The 14,810-nt window shown below is 45.0% G+C and overlaps 1 protein-coding gene across 1 annotated transcript in view; it reads left to right on the plus strand.

Moving 5' to 3' along the window:
- acoxl (acyl-CoA oxidase-like) overlaps positions 1-14,810 on the plus strand; it is a 667,710-nt gene that overhangs the window by 159,387 nt on the left and 493,513 nt on the right. The gene's annotated exons all lie outside the window — the stretch shown is intronic.

The following is a 14,810-nucleotide window of genomic DNA, read 5'->3' on the forward strand; positions in this document are numbered from 1 at the left end:
GAGTCCCTGGACGTGCACTCAGATCCTGCGCGGGCCAACTGGCGGACATCTTCAACCTGCTGGTTTAGCACAGGGCTAAACAGCTGGCTTTTAAAGCAGACCAAGGCAGGCCAGCAGCACGGTTCAATTCCCATACCAGCCTCCCCGAACAGGTGCCGGAATGCGGTGACTAGGGGCTTTTCACAGTACCTTCATTTGAAGCCTACTTGTGACAATAAGCGATTTTCATTTCATTTCTCCCTACTCCATTCCGAGGTTCCCACCTGCTTCAAGAAGACCACCATTATACCGATGCCAAAGAAGAACCAGGCAACCTGCCTCAATGACTATTGTCCAGTGGCCTTGACGGCTATCGTTATGAAGTGCTTCGAAAGGGCTTCCTGACCTTTAGCTGGTTTAGCACAGGGCTAAAGAGCTGGCTTTTAAAGCAGGCCAAGCAGCGCGGGTTCAATTCCCGTACCAGCCTCCCCGAACAGGCGCCGGAATGTGGCGACGAGGGGCTTTTCACAGTAACTTCATTTGAAGCCTACTTGTGACAATAAGCGATTTTCATTTTTCATAGACCACAATTAATAAGGATAAACAACAACACCTCCTCCATGATAGTCCTCAATACCGGAGCCCCGTAAGGCTGCATACTTAGCCCCCCGACTATACTCCCCGTACTTGCCTGTGTGGCAAAGTTTGGCTCCAACTCCATCTACAAGTTTGCTGATGACATGACTGTAGTGGGTCGGATCCCAAACAACAATGAGTCAAGAGTACAGGAGAGAGATAGAGAACCTAGTGGCATGGTGCAATAGCAAGAATCTCTTCCTCAATGTCAGCAAAACTAAGGAGCTGGTCATTGACTTCAGGAAGTGAAGTATCGTACACACCCCTATCTGCATCAATGGTGCCAAGGTGGAGATGGTTAACAGCATCAAAATCCTAAGTGTGCACATCACCAACAATCTGTCCTGGTCCACCCACGTAAACGCTACGACCAAGAAAGCACAACAGCGCCTATTCTTCCTCGGGAAACTCACATGCCCACGTGTTTTAGCAATTTTTACAGATGCACCATAGAAAGCATCCTATCTGGCTGTATCACAGCCTGGTATGGCAACTGCTCGGCCCGAGACCAGAAGAAAGCACAGAGAGTCGTGAGCACAGCCCAGTCCATTACGCGAACCCGCCTCCCATTCATTGACTCTGTCTACACCTCCCACTGCCTTGGGAAAGCGGGCAGCATAATCAAAGATCCCTCCACACCCGAGTTATTCTCTCTTCCAACCTCTTCCATCGGACAGGAGATACAAAAGTCTGAGAACACATACTAACAGATTCAAAAACAGCTTCTTCCCCGCTGTTACCAGACTCCTGAATTACCGTCTTATGGACTGAACTGATCTCTCCACGCATCTTCTCTCCTGAGCAGCACTACACTGCGTATGCTTCACCCGATGTCTATGTCTGTGTATTTACATTGTGTATTCATGCATGCTCCATGTTTTTTCATATGTGGAACGATCTTTTCAGCCTGTAAGCAGAACAATACTTTTCACTGTACCTCGGTCCATTTGACAAATCCAAATCCATATTGACTGGCATCATTCGATCGGTATTCCTCACTGACAAACATGGCCTGACTTTCCTCTCACTGTGCAGTAGCTATTATTGTCGTCAGATACAACCAACCCAGTCACAGACTGCTGACCACTTTCCAAACCATACTTTACATCGCGGGACTGCAAGTGGACGTTGTGCCGGCCATTGAGCAGCTTGACTACTGAGCCGCAGGTCGCATACTGCTGGCGGGGTACGAGCCAAGCAACGTGCAGAGGGCGAGCATCAGAGTGCCCAAGCCGGGGCCAGCACCGTTAGCATTGTGTTCCTACCTGGCCGCCCTTTAGCCTTGTTCGACCTCTCCCCTCCACCTCCACCAGCCCCCCCCCCCCCTGCCAAATGCACACGGTGAACAGCACACAGCACACAGCCTCGCCCCACCCTGCCCCTCGAACACCGCAGTCAATCGGGGACTACTCATGTCCACCTTTATTTAAAGCCAGTCGTGACCGTTGGACACTTCTTCCTGCAATCGGGAACCCCGCGACCGATCGCTCCACGACCCTCCCGACAAATGCCTGCGGCCCATCCGTGGGGTGCGACCCTAAGTTTGAAAAACCCTGCTCTATCGTAAGGAATGGAGTGGGGTGGTCCACTGAAAATTCCACTGTGTGTTCAGCTTCATTCACAAATCCTGCTATCATGAGACAGTCCAGGCCAGCCCATAGCGGGACCAGCCTTGCCTTGAAGAGGGCCTCAGAATAGTGTTTATGCAGCTCAACCAGCAACTCCAAGGTCAGGGGCTGGTTTCTCCGCTGGCCGGATCCTCCATTTCGCCGGCAGCGCACTCGCGCCCGCGGGTTTCCCGACGGCGTGGGGATGGCAAAGTGGGAAACCCCATTGGCCGGCTGCCGGGACGGAGAATCCCGCTGCCAGCGGGGGCACGCTGGACCAGAAAACGGGTGCATCAGGACGGAGAATCCCGCCCCAGGTGTTCAAATCCCAAAATGTCATGTTGCGAAATTGAATTCAATAAATCTGATAATTTAAGTTCATAACTGGAAAACTGCTGATTAAGATATCTTCACTTAAGAAAAGAAGACTAACATTCATCGGTCAAAACTTGAATTCAGCCTGACACCATGCGCTTGTTCTTGGTGCCCTTGGGGCAACAGGGATGGGCAATTACCTTGCTGGTGTACCCTAAGATTTAATATTGAAAGAAGCTAATCAGAGAGAACCTGGCGTCTCCCCTTGACATTCTGTGGCACAAGTCAAGAAGTTCCTGCCATCAAGATTGACTCTAACCATTGGGATGAACTTGGGTCAGCCATACCAATTCTACTGAGTATAAGGACCGGGCAGAGGCTGGATATTGTGCAATGAGTGGTTCATGTCCTGATCCTTTAAATCCGTCTCACCATCAGATACAAGTCAGATGTATGATGGAATATTCACTACTTTCCTCAATGAGTAAAGCTGCACCAGCCAACCTGGGAGATGGTGGCAAACTTGTGATGAGACTGGATTGGTGATCCAAAGGCTCAGGCTAATGTATTTGGGGGCATGGGTTCAATTCTCACCATGGCAACTGGTAGAATATAAATGTGACAAACAAGGTGCAGGGGTAGGCCATTCAGCCCCTCTGGTCTGTTCCGTCATTTAATAAGACCATGGCTTATTTGACAGTAACTGCAAATCTGCATCCTACCCCCGCCTACTCCCGATAACGTAATACTCCCTTACTTACGAAGAATCTATCCACCTCGGCCTTAAAAATATTCAAATTCTCTGCTTCCACTGAAATGATAATCGCTTATTGTCACAAGTAGGCTTCAAATGAAGTTACTGTGAAAAGCCCCTAGTCACCACATTCCGGCACCTTTTCAGGGAGGCCGGACCGGGAATTGAACCGTGCTGCTGGCCTGCCTTAGTCTGCTTTAAAAGCCAGCTATTTAGCCCTGTGCAAAACCAGCCCCAATACCACTACCTTTTGAGGAAGAGTTCCAAAGGCTCTTCTAAACCTCAGTGGATACAAGCCTGACCTCTCAAACCTTTCCTCTTAAGACAACCCACCCATTCCAGGTATTCATTGGTAAACCTTATTCCCTTGAATAAGGAGACCAATACTGTACACAGTACTCCAGATGTGGTCTCACCAACGCTCTATATAACTGAAGTATAACCTCCCCACTGTTGTATTCTTTTTCCTCGCAATAAATGCTAACATTCTATTTGCTTTCCTAATTATTTGCCTATCTTCCTACTTCCTTTCCCAATTGCTTCAGTTAATAAATCTGAATTAAAAAAAACTAGTCTAAAGAATGATGACCATGACAACTATCATAGATTGTGACAGTTTTTGTTTAACCTTTGGTGCAGCCACAGGACTTGATATTTGTCCCTTTGCGCTGCACTCTGCAGATTAGATGGGATGCATGCCAAAACTGACCAAAGTTACTTCAACACCTTCCTACCCTGCAATCACTATGATCAAGTTGGGCAAGAGCCGCGTGATGTTATGGAATGTTAAGTCAGACTGCATCCATCTATTTCGCTGTTCCGTCATGACTGGGTCAGTATTCTGGAATGGTCCAAATAACACTTGTGGAAAGAAGGATTTCCATTTATGTAATGGCTTTCATGATTGCAGGACATCCAAAGCAAGCTCTTTGAATTGTAGTCACGGTCGCAGGGTAGGAAATCTGGCCACCAATGTGCGCACAGCAAGCTGTCACAAACAACAATGTGACAATGAACAGAAAATCTGTGGTGCTGATAAATATTGGCCATGGTGTTGGGGATACTCCTGCTTTTCTTTGAAGCAGTGCCATGGAATTTATGTTGTCCATCTTCCTGTTCTATTCCTCCCCACCTTTCCTCTGAAGGGCAGACATGTCATCCTACCCAGTCTTCACCATGTTAATGCCCAAACTGAAATTTATGCTGTGGATCTCGTATTTATGATGCGTGCCAGCCAGCTGCCTGCAACCTATTCTCAACTGAATAAAAATTAGTGTCTCCATAAGCGCCTTTAATGTTGAACACTTTCCAGAGTGCTTCATAGCAGTGTAATCAGACAAAAATACATTTGGCGCCAAAGAAGATAGTGGGAGGGATGACTAAAAACATGGTCTAACCTATCTTCCCTCATCATCGTCACTAACTTTGTGCTCACCTCTTTGTGAACTCCCTATTCAAATTCACTCACTCTGCCTTCCATCCTTCACATAAAGCGAAGGCCTACCCATTGCAAGAATTTGTAACTGCAACTCCTTTGCATTTGCAAAACCAAACGCCACCCCCCCCCCCCCCCCCCCCCATGCAAATTGTGTCCCTAGTATCTTGGGGTAGAACTGCTGAGTTAAAAGTGTATCTGCTGGTGTTTGTTTTATTACGTTTAGATGTACAAGTACATTGGTCCAAATTGGGCTTGCATCAAATAATGCCAAAGTTTGAGCCTCTAATTTACTCTGGTAAATACTTTCCTAGTGGTGTGAGAAGACATGACTGAAATAGAGCACTGCATTATAGGTTGCTTACCGTGGAAAATATTTAATGTGGCAATAGGGTGCATAATCCACCTACAGCTTTGTTGCTCGTGGGTTTTGAGGTAATTCCCTCGTGAAATATTTTCCATGTGCAGCAACCTATTTTTTTTTTGATTAGCTGATATACATGTTTGATGCATGTTAGTGAAAAGTATCTCAATCTGTAGTGTCCTTGGCTTGTCCAATTCAAAATAAAACATTTTTGAAAGGCAGAATAACTTCATTTGATTAGCAAAGGGTCCAGAGCAACTATGTACGTTTATCTTTGGATTTTCTTGCATTGCATGTGAGTTTTTATTGCGGATTTTCGCTGCTGTTCCTAACTTTATGATCTGAAAGTTTGCGATTGTCTTTATCACTTCATTTGCAATAACAAAGTGATCCCACATGTTCTCCCAGGTACAAGGTGTTGCTGCTAATCTCTAATGAGGTGAGAGACTTGTTTGCCATGAGATGACACAGATAAAGTTGCTTTTGACAATTTTGGCTTTTAATTGTTCTGTTTTTCTGCGCTCCAGATGTGTATTTATTTTCTAAAATGACCTTTGGACAGGCAAATTGTAGGCTAAATATAGATTTTACATTTTCTGTTTCATCAGTATGCATGCAAGCCTCATCACTGTTAATTTTTGTTTTCAAAGTAAAGAATGGCAGTGAAATCTTTACCAGGCAGCTGCCATAAAGTCACAGATGAATCCTGGTCTCCTGGGTGGGTAGAAATGAAGTGGTCAGCCTTGGTTCAGGGGTAGCACTCTTGCCTCTGAGGCAGGAGGTCATACATTCGAGGCGCACTCCAGGCCTTGGAGGAGATAATCTGGGTTGATGCTCTTGGAGGACTTTCTCAGCGACAGGAAATGTGTCTCGGAGATTTTCCTGCTTTGGACAAGAGGGAAGTAGTTCAACAGTTTCCACAGCATGATTTAGCTCCCCTTTTTTTTCAAGATTGTTGCAGTTTTCACATCCTCGATTCATCGACTTGACTAAAGCCGTGAGGCTCTGTGGATTGTGCTCTGAATAAACCTCTGAAGAAGGAGCAAGAGTAGATCATTCAGTCACTCAAGCATGCCCTGCCATTGAATAAGATGGTGGCCGATCTGATGGTAACTGCAAATCCTCATCCTACCTACCATCAATAACCGTAGAACCATAGAATTCCTATGATGCAGAAGGAGGTCATTTGGCCCATCGAGTCTGCACCAACCCCCTCTCTGAAAGAGCACCCTACCTAAGCCCACTCTTCCGCCCTATCCCATATAACCTGCACATCCCTGGACACTGAGGGGCAATTTAGCATGACCAGTCCTCCTAACCTGCACATCTTTGGACTGTGGGAGGAAACCTGAGCATCCGGAGTAAACCCGCGCAGACAAGGGGAGAACGTGCAAACTCCACGCAGGCAGTCACCTAAGGCCGGAATTGAACCCGGGTTATTGGTGCTCTGAGGCAGCAGTGCTAACCACTGTGCCACCGTGTCACCCCATTCACCACCTCTTCGTTAACCAAGAATATCCACCTCTGCCTGAAAAATATTCAAGGACTCTGCTTCCTCCACCTTTTCAGGAAAGCAGTTTCAAAGACTCATGATGCTCTGAGTGGAAACAATTTACCTCATCTCTGTTTTAAATGGACCACTAGTTCTAGATTCTCCCACTAGAAAAATCGTCCTCTGCACATCCACCCTGTCAAACCCCTCAGGATCTTATACGTTTCAATCAAGTCATCTCATACTCTTCTAAACTCCAGGGGATCTAAGCCCAACCTGTCCAACCAGTCCTCTTTAGATAACCCACCCATTCTAGGCATTAGTCTGGTGATTCTTCTCTTATCTGATTCCAACGCATTTAGAGCCTTCCTAAATAAAGATTTTTATGTCCAAGAAACTTCATCGCATTCTTGTAATTGCTTGATGGTGAATTGACTACAACTGTCTTGAGTGGAAGATTTGAAACAGATGTCTTCAAATTCAGACCAAGTCCAGCAAGGCAGTATGTAATAGCCCCCATAATTAGCCCCCATAATATTTACCATCTACCTCTCAGTGACTATTCGCCTCGTGAAAGATCAACTGCTCTGCTACCAGTATTAAATATCATCCAGATGGAAAACTCTTTATCCTCCATCACCATCATTCCAAAACTAAATTGAACACCATAGATCTACATTAAATCAAGTGACTGTGGTGTCCTTGTCCACTCTGCACCAGATTTGCAACTTGCCCTCGATCTCTTCAATTCTGCACAAAAGGGGCTTTGTTTATTCTTGAATGTTGCCAAAACAAAACTCTTATCAACCCAGGTCTGGTCAGCCAACAATTCCACCTCCCATATATATTGAAGGAGAACCTCTGGAATATGTTAAGCACTTCCCATAACTTGCCATCCACCTCTCGCAAAGGTTCATCATTGATGAGGAGATCCAACACATTCTGGCGGGAAAGTGGAGCTGAGTCCACAAAAGATCAGCCATGATCTCATTGAATGGCAGAGCAGGCTTGAAATGCCAGATGGCCTACTCCTGCTCCTAGTTCTTATGACACCAGAGCAACTGCGCCAGGTCATCCTTTGACAAGCTATGCTTGTTTAAACAACAAAGACCCTTGCAAGTCAACAAAAGTCTTTAGCATACAGAGCGGTTGTCCTCACCACACCTCTGTATTACAGGAAGATCTGGAATGTGTATCAGTGGCACATAAGAGTGCCAGAGAAATTCCATTGACAATGCTTACACCGCATCCTCTGCTGTCAAGCGGCACTTACTCAGCAATACTCTGCTCACGAAAGCTCAGTTTGAGCTCTGCCAGGTTCATGCCACTCCTGACCTCATTACCTTGGTTGAAACATGGACAAAAGAGCTGAATGCCAGAGGTGAGGTGAGGGTGACTGCCCTTTACATCAAGGCACCATTTGGCCGAGTGTGGCATCAAAACTCCGAAACGGAAAAACTGGAGTCAGTGGAATCGAGGGGGAAACACTCCGCTGGGTGCAGTCATACCTAACTCAAAGGAACATTGTTGTGGTGGTTGGAGGTCAATCATCTCAGCTCCAGAACATCACTGCAGGAGTTCCTCAGGGTAGTGTCCTAGACCCAACCATCTTCAGCTACTTCATCAGTGACCTCCCTTCCATCATAAGGTCAGCAGTGGGAAAGTTTACTAATGATTAGGGTTAGGGTTAGTCAACTGAACGGGACTAGCCATATTAATGCTGTGGCTACCAGGGCAGGTCAAAGGCTAGGAATCTTACAGCAAGTATCCTGAACCCCCCCCCCGCAAAGCCTTTCCACCATCTACAAGGCACAAATCAGGAGTGTGATGGAATATTCTCCACTTGCCTGGATGAGTGCAGCTCCAACAACACTTAAGAAACTCAACTCCATCCAGGACAAAGCAGCCCGCTTGATTGCTCCTCCTTCCACAAACATTCACTCCCTCCACCATTATGAACAGTGGCACCCATGTGTACTAACTACAAGATGCATTGCAGTAACTCACCAAGGCTCTTTCAGCAGCACCTTCCGAACCCACTGTACCATTGAGAAGGACAAAGGCAACAGATACCTGGGAACAACATCACCTGGAGGGTCCGCTCCAAGTCACTCACCATCCCGACCTGGAAATATATCGCTATTCCTTCACTGTCGCTGGGTCCAAATCTAGGAACTCCCTCCCTAACAGCACAGTGTTATACAGTAGATGTACCTACACCTCAGGATCTGCAGCAGTTCAAGAAGGCAACTCACCACCACCTTTTCAAGGGCAATTAGGGAATGGGCAGTACATGCTGATCTAGCCAGCAATGCCCACATCCCGCAAATACATTTTTAAGAAATTTGATGGGAGGACTGTCGAACAACAAACGCTAGTGTCCTTCTTGAAGCCAGGTACACAGGCATTTGGCAAAATTCCCACAAAATTAATTTCAACGGAGTGGATGCTGTGGTGGATGGCTGAAAACTATTGCCCTCACCAAGTTCTGTTTTCTCAACTGTCAAACAGCCAACATTCCAGGGAAGGACGAATAAAATGTTTCAAAGACACTCCGAAGCTTTCCTTGAAGTGCAGCAGCATTGATGTTAACTGGAAGGAGCTGGCTGCCAGACAACCTGCCAGCAAGTGAGTCGATAGGGTATATGGGATAGACAGGAAAGCAGAGATGAGGCCATTTTCCGATGAGCCATGATCTTATCAAATGATGGAGCAGGCCAAGGGCTGAATGGCCAACTCCTGCTTCTAATTCATATGTTTGTATGCAAGTTGCATCACACGTTTTTGACTTCCAGCACCTTAAAGATGAGGCAGTGTAGTGGCAGAGAAGGAAAGAAATTGAAGTAAATGCTGCTCCACATACCCAAAGCTCTGCTGGTTGAGAATTGGCCTGTTCAGTCACATGAAGACTCGTGGCAGCAAGTCGAGACCCTGAGTAGACATCAAACCTTGAATTGAGGGACAGCTGACAATGAGACTAACACAGCAGTACTGAAGGAGCACAGCAACACTAGAGCAGACAACTTAACTCATCCTTCGGGTAGATGTGAAAGATGCCATGGTACTACACTGCAAAGACACGGATTCTGTGTCCTGGCCAACATTTATTGCCCAACCAATGAGACAAAAGCTGATGGCACTGGTTATTTTTCTCATCGAGACTTGAGACTTTCCCCCAAGTGAAAATTTAGCTGTCATGTTTTCCTACGTTACCGCAGTGGTTGCACTTCAAAGATACTTTTATTGGTTATGAAGTGCTTTGGAGTGTTTTTCGGTCAAGAAAAGTGCAGTATAAATACAAATTCATTCCACCTTGTCGATCATAGCCACCTGAAGTACATTAGAGTCCCAGAAAAGTAGGGCCAGAAGACGTGGGTCTGAATGAAAGAAAAGCCAATCGAAAGGGAATGTTGGCATGAATGTGGCTACCGCATGTTAACATGGGCGAATCTGAAATGAAAGGGAAAGGAATGAGAAGTTGGCATGAATTTCTTCAATGCATAGGTCAACCAATAGTAGGAACAATCAGCTTGGTAGGGTGTGGAGATGAAAACATGGTTGTTCAGTGTACAATAGGCAAAATACTGTTGATGTTCGCAATCTCTTCAAGCATTCTAACATACTGCAGATGCTTGAAATCTGTATTCAATATGCAATTGGCTGTAATAAAAGTGCCAGAGAAATAATCTTACCAGGCTAGTAGCCTATTTTTATTGACTTTTTGTATGTTATATTTATGCCACATGTTAATAGTTTTCTGTATTGCTCCTCACATCGTGAGGAAATTAACTTGTTCCCACTTGGGTGAAAGCAGCTTCAGCAGAGCTCCTCTGGCTAAAAATCTTCTCAAGAAAGAGCTTTCATTGGAAACCTGTTGAGTCTGTTTAGAAACAGGCAAAGTCAAGTCTAGCCCATCAATTAACCTGCAGTATTGTCATCCTTTACATTTATATCAGTACATACACACGGTGTTGATAGCTGAACTCATCGGGCTTCAATGTTTGGTTAAGCTTTATTCTTTTCATGAAGACACAGCATGTTGTAACGTGCAACCATTGGATTACAATGAATTCCGGTTCTTCTTGAGACACTGGCACAGAAATTTGCTTGGGCCTCGCTTTGTGCTGGGATGGATGTCATCAGTGGTGTTCATTCCCTTGGTTGGTCGTACCATTCTACATAGAGCGAGCAACCTTCCATCTGGAAGATCAGCAGTCCTGAGCTAACATGGACAATTTTTCATCAGACCCTGGCTTGAATATTGTTCTAAAGATTCGTTGTGCTAAACTCCCATGATTTAATGCTGGAAAGAAGCATCATTTGCACTAGAAGTCCATATCTAAAATACCAGGATGAAGCTTCCTGAAATACATCTGCTGCTGTAGAACTGTTTTCCCAGTTCCCTTGTTTCTCACGAAGAAGCCTCCAAAATAAATAAGCAGTATTAAATGCTCCAATTAAGAGATCACCCATTGGAAATGTCCCACACCTGCCCATTGCGTGTAGAATTCAAACACAGTACAGGTTGAACACGCCTTATTGGAAATTCAAAAAGCTCTGAAATCCACACTTTTTTTCTTCGAGCGCCGAAATCTTGTTTCTAGGGGGAAAAAAAATAACATGGTGTTCACCCGGGATCTGCTAGCAATGCGATGTTTCACAAACTATGCCTATACAGGTATTCCGAAATTCAAACAATTCCGGAATCCGAGACACTCTCGGCCCCAAGCATTTCGAATAAGGGATGCTCAAACCTGTATCAAGTAAAAGTGTTATAGATTTGGGAAATGTGTGATTTATCTGTTGGAAACAAAAACACCACAAGAACAATTTCTCCAAAATTTTCTGGCTCTTAGCCGCCACCGAGATTTCTACCCTCGCCACATCGGCCTCTACTTGTAGCTTGTTTTTATTTGAACAAATGAAACAGTATCTGTGACTTCAGTTAGAGGAAAACCGGTTGATATAGTTGTATCAACAGTCTGTGCGTACATTTGTCCAGCTGTCATGCAGAAATGTAGGTTGAACGCATTCTCCTGTCAATGATGAAATATTCACAATTAATCTTTGCTGTCAGGTTTGATTTTAATTTTCCTCAGAATTTCATCGCTCTCTTCCCTTTCCCCCTTACTAATTCCTCAACACATTTATCCAGTGAGCGGTTGAACCGTTCACACAAGGAATGCAATGGGATCAATCCTTTGTCAGAGCTTTGTTAACTAATCTCTGGCAATAGCTATACTGCGATTTGCCTCAGAGCCGCTGAGTTGCATGCCTCTGGTGCTATTCTGTGACCTCGTCCCCCCCTGCTGGGGGCGCATATGTGTCTGCTGTGTATCACCAATGAAGGGTCACCACTTGGGTGAGATCTGCAGGGGGTGTAGAGGCATCCCGTGTGCATGTTGCTCTTCCCCAACAAGTGCTAAATGCCTGCAGGGGTGGATGAGTGAAAGCACTGGAGAAGGAAACAAAATACCTGCCAGATGAGAAGTCTTGAACTTTCATTGGATAGTGTGCATGCAAATTTCATGTAATAGTCGTGCTAATTGCAACACATGTATTTATTTACTTAAATTATATCTGAAGGGTGTGCACTCCAAACAGAAAACCCCCCAATTAGCTAAGAACATTTAGTTTCCACTTGGGTGCTGTGTGGGTGGTGTGACAAACAAAAGCTGAGGCAACCTTTGATGTAGACTATCAGCTTTAGCACCTTCCATCTGTTCTTGGGGAACTTTTTTTTTCTTCCATTAACAACTTATTTCCTCCCCAATTCTACGTTTTCCTAACTCTATCTGGTGATGCCCAAAAGTCTCTGCAAACTGACCTTTTAATCTGGTGCATTTTTAAAAGAAACACTGTTTTATACATTCTAAACGTTTTTCAGAAAGCTTCACTCCCATAGATCGCGCATATTGGGTTATCACATTTTGACAAAACAGGAATAGGTTTCAGGCACAGGAATTCTGTTTGTTTTTTTTCCTCTCTTTTATTGCCTGCGTTTTTTAAAAACATGTTTTTTTTAAAAATGGGTGGCACAGTAGCACAGTGGTTAGCACTATTGCTACACGGTATCAGGGGCCCATGTTCGATTCCCGGCTTGGATCACTGTCTGTGCGGAGTCTGCATGTTCTCCCTGTGTCTGTGTGGGTTTCCTCCTGATGCTCCAGTTCCTCCCACAAGTCCCAAAGACGTGCTGTTGGGTGAATTGGACATTCTGAATTCTCCCTCTGTGTACCCGAACAGGCGCCGGAATGTGACGACTAGGGACTTTTCACAGTAACTTCATTGCAGTGTCAATGTAAGCCTACTTGTGACAATAAAGATTATTATTATTTTATTTTGAGAACTCGATGCGAACAACTGTTCGAGTTATTTATGTAGCATTTGCTACAAAAAGGAGGAAAGCAAGTTTCCTTGTTGCTATTGAAGTGTCTAAACTGGTCTTTGTGCACCACAGGGCAAAGAAAGTAAAGATTTGAGCACTTCTCTTTTGCTCAAGCACCGTTTGAAATGTTGATATCAAGTCTTAAGATGACCTTGCAGAAAAATTAACCTGAACTGAACAAATCAAATTCTATTTTAATTGCATGGGATCTTTTTAACCAGGTTTAGGAAATTTCATTTTATGATTCTATCCATTCATCTATGAAAGCTTACCTTTAGGTGCACGGTGGTCCTGGAAAGTATCTGGCTTCTTTATTTCATAGAAGGGACCATATCGGTCATCTTGCCATGAATAGGTGAGGACCACTGGCATGTGTGCAGAAATAAAACACATTGTGTGCCTGGAGTGCTTTATTTATACTGGATCTTACTGAGCTGGCTTTTATTTATAGGAAGTTTTAGGCCTGAAACTGTTTATCTCAAAGCCCAGAAATGGCACACTATACCAAGAGGGGCAGTGAAGTCAATTAAGTTGTCCTCTCCTGGAACTGATCTGCGACTACCTCTTTTTAGCACTTGACCTGGAGTAGACTAACAGTATTGCAAGGTCTTGGGATTGGGGATTCCCACCTTGAATCGCACTATTCTGTGGCACTTCTAGGCCATGTGTTTTTACTACTTTACCTGCTTGTTTTATAAATGAGTGTTACTTTATGATTGGGTGTGAAGCTGTGAATTTATGCAGTCAACAGTTTGGAGTTGGTGCTCAAGCGCCATATCTCCAATCGGTGGAATTACCATTCACTGAGATTTAATTGTGTCCGTTCGGTGTTCAGAAGAGTGGAAGAAATTTATCCACTCATTGGATGGGCTTGAACTTAGAATGGACTCAAACTAGCATTTAGAACATAGAACATAGAAAAATACAGCCCAGAACAGGCCCTTCGGCCCACGATGTTGTGCCGAACCTTTGTCCTAGATTAATCATAGAATTTACAGTGCCGAAGGAGTCCATTCGGCCCATTGAGTCTGCACTGGCTCTTGGAAAGAGCACCCTACCCAAGGTCAACACCTCCACCCAACACTAAGGGCAATTTTGGACACTAAGGGCAATTTATCATGGCCAATCCACCTAACCTGCACATCTTTGGACTGTGGGAGGAAATTGGAGCACCCGGAGGAAACCCACGCACACACGGGTGGCGATGTGCAGACTCCGCACAGACAGTGACCCAAGCCGGAGTCGAACTTGAGACCCTGGAGCTGTGAAGCAATTGTGCTATCCACAATGCTACCGTGCTGCCCTTAAGAACAAATTAATCTACACTATATCATTCTACCGTAATCCGTGTACCTATCCAATAGCTGCTTAAAGGTCCCTAATGTTTCCGACTCCACTACTTCCACAGGCAGTGCATTCCATGCCCCCACTACTCTCTGGGTAAAGAACCTACCTCCGACATCCTCCCCTATATCTTCCACCATTCACCTTAAATTTATGTCCCCTTGTAATGGTTTGTTCCACCCGGGGGAAAAGTCTCTGACTGTCTACTCTATCTATTCCCCTGATCATCTTATAAACCTCTATCAAGTCGCCCCTCATCCTTCTCCGTTCTAATGAGAAAAGGCCTAGCACCCTCAACCTTTCCTCGTAAGACCTACTCTCCATTCCAGGCAACATCCTGGTAAATCTTCTTTGCACCTTTTCCAAAGCTTCCACATCCTTCCTAAGGATGAGGCGACCAGAACTGTACACAGTACTCCAAATGTGGCCTTACCAAAGTTTTGTACAGCTGCATCATCACCTCACGGCTCTTAAATTCAATCCCTCTGTTAATGAA

Source organism: Scyliorhinus torazame, chromosome 4, assembly GCF_047496885.1.
Source record: "Scyliorhinus torazame isolate Kashiwa2021f chromosome 4, sScyTor2.1, whole genome shotgun sequence".
Classification (NCBI taxonomy): domain Eukaryota; kingdom Metazoa; phylum Chordata; class Chondrichthyes; order Carcharhiniformes; family Scyliorhinidae; genus Scyliorhinus; species Scyliorhinus torazame.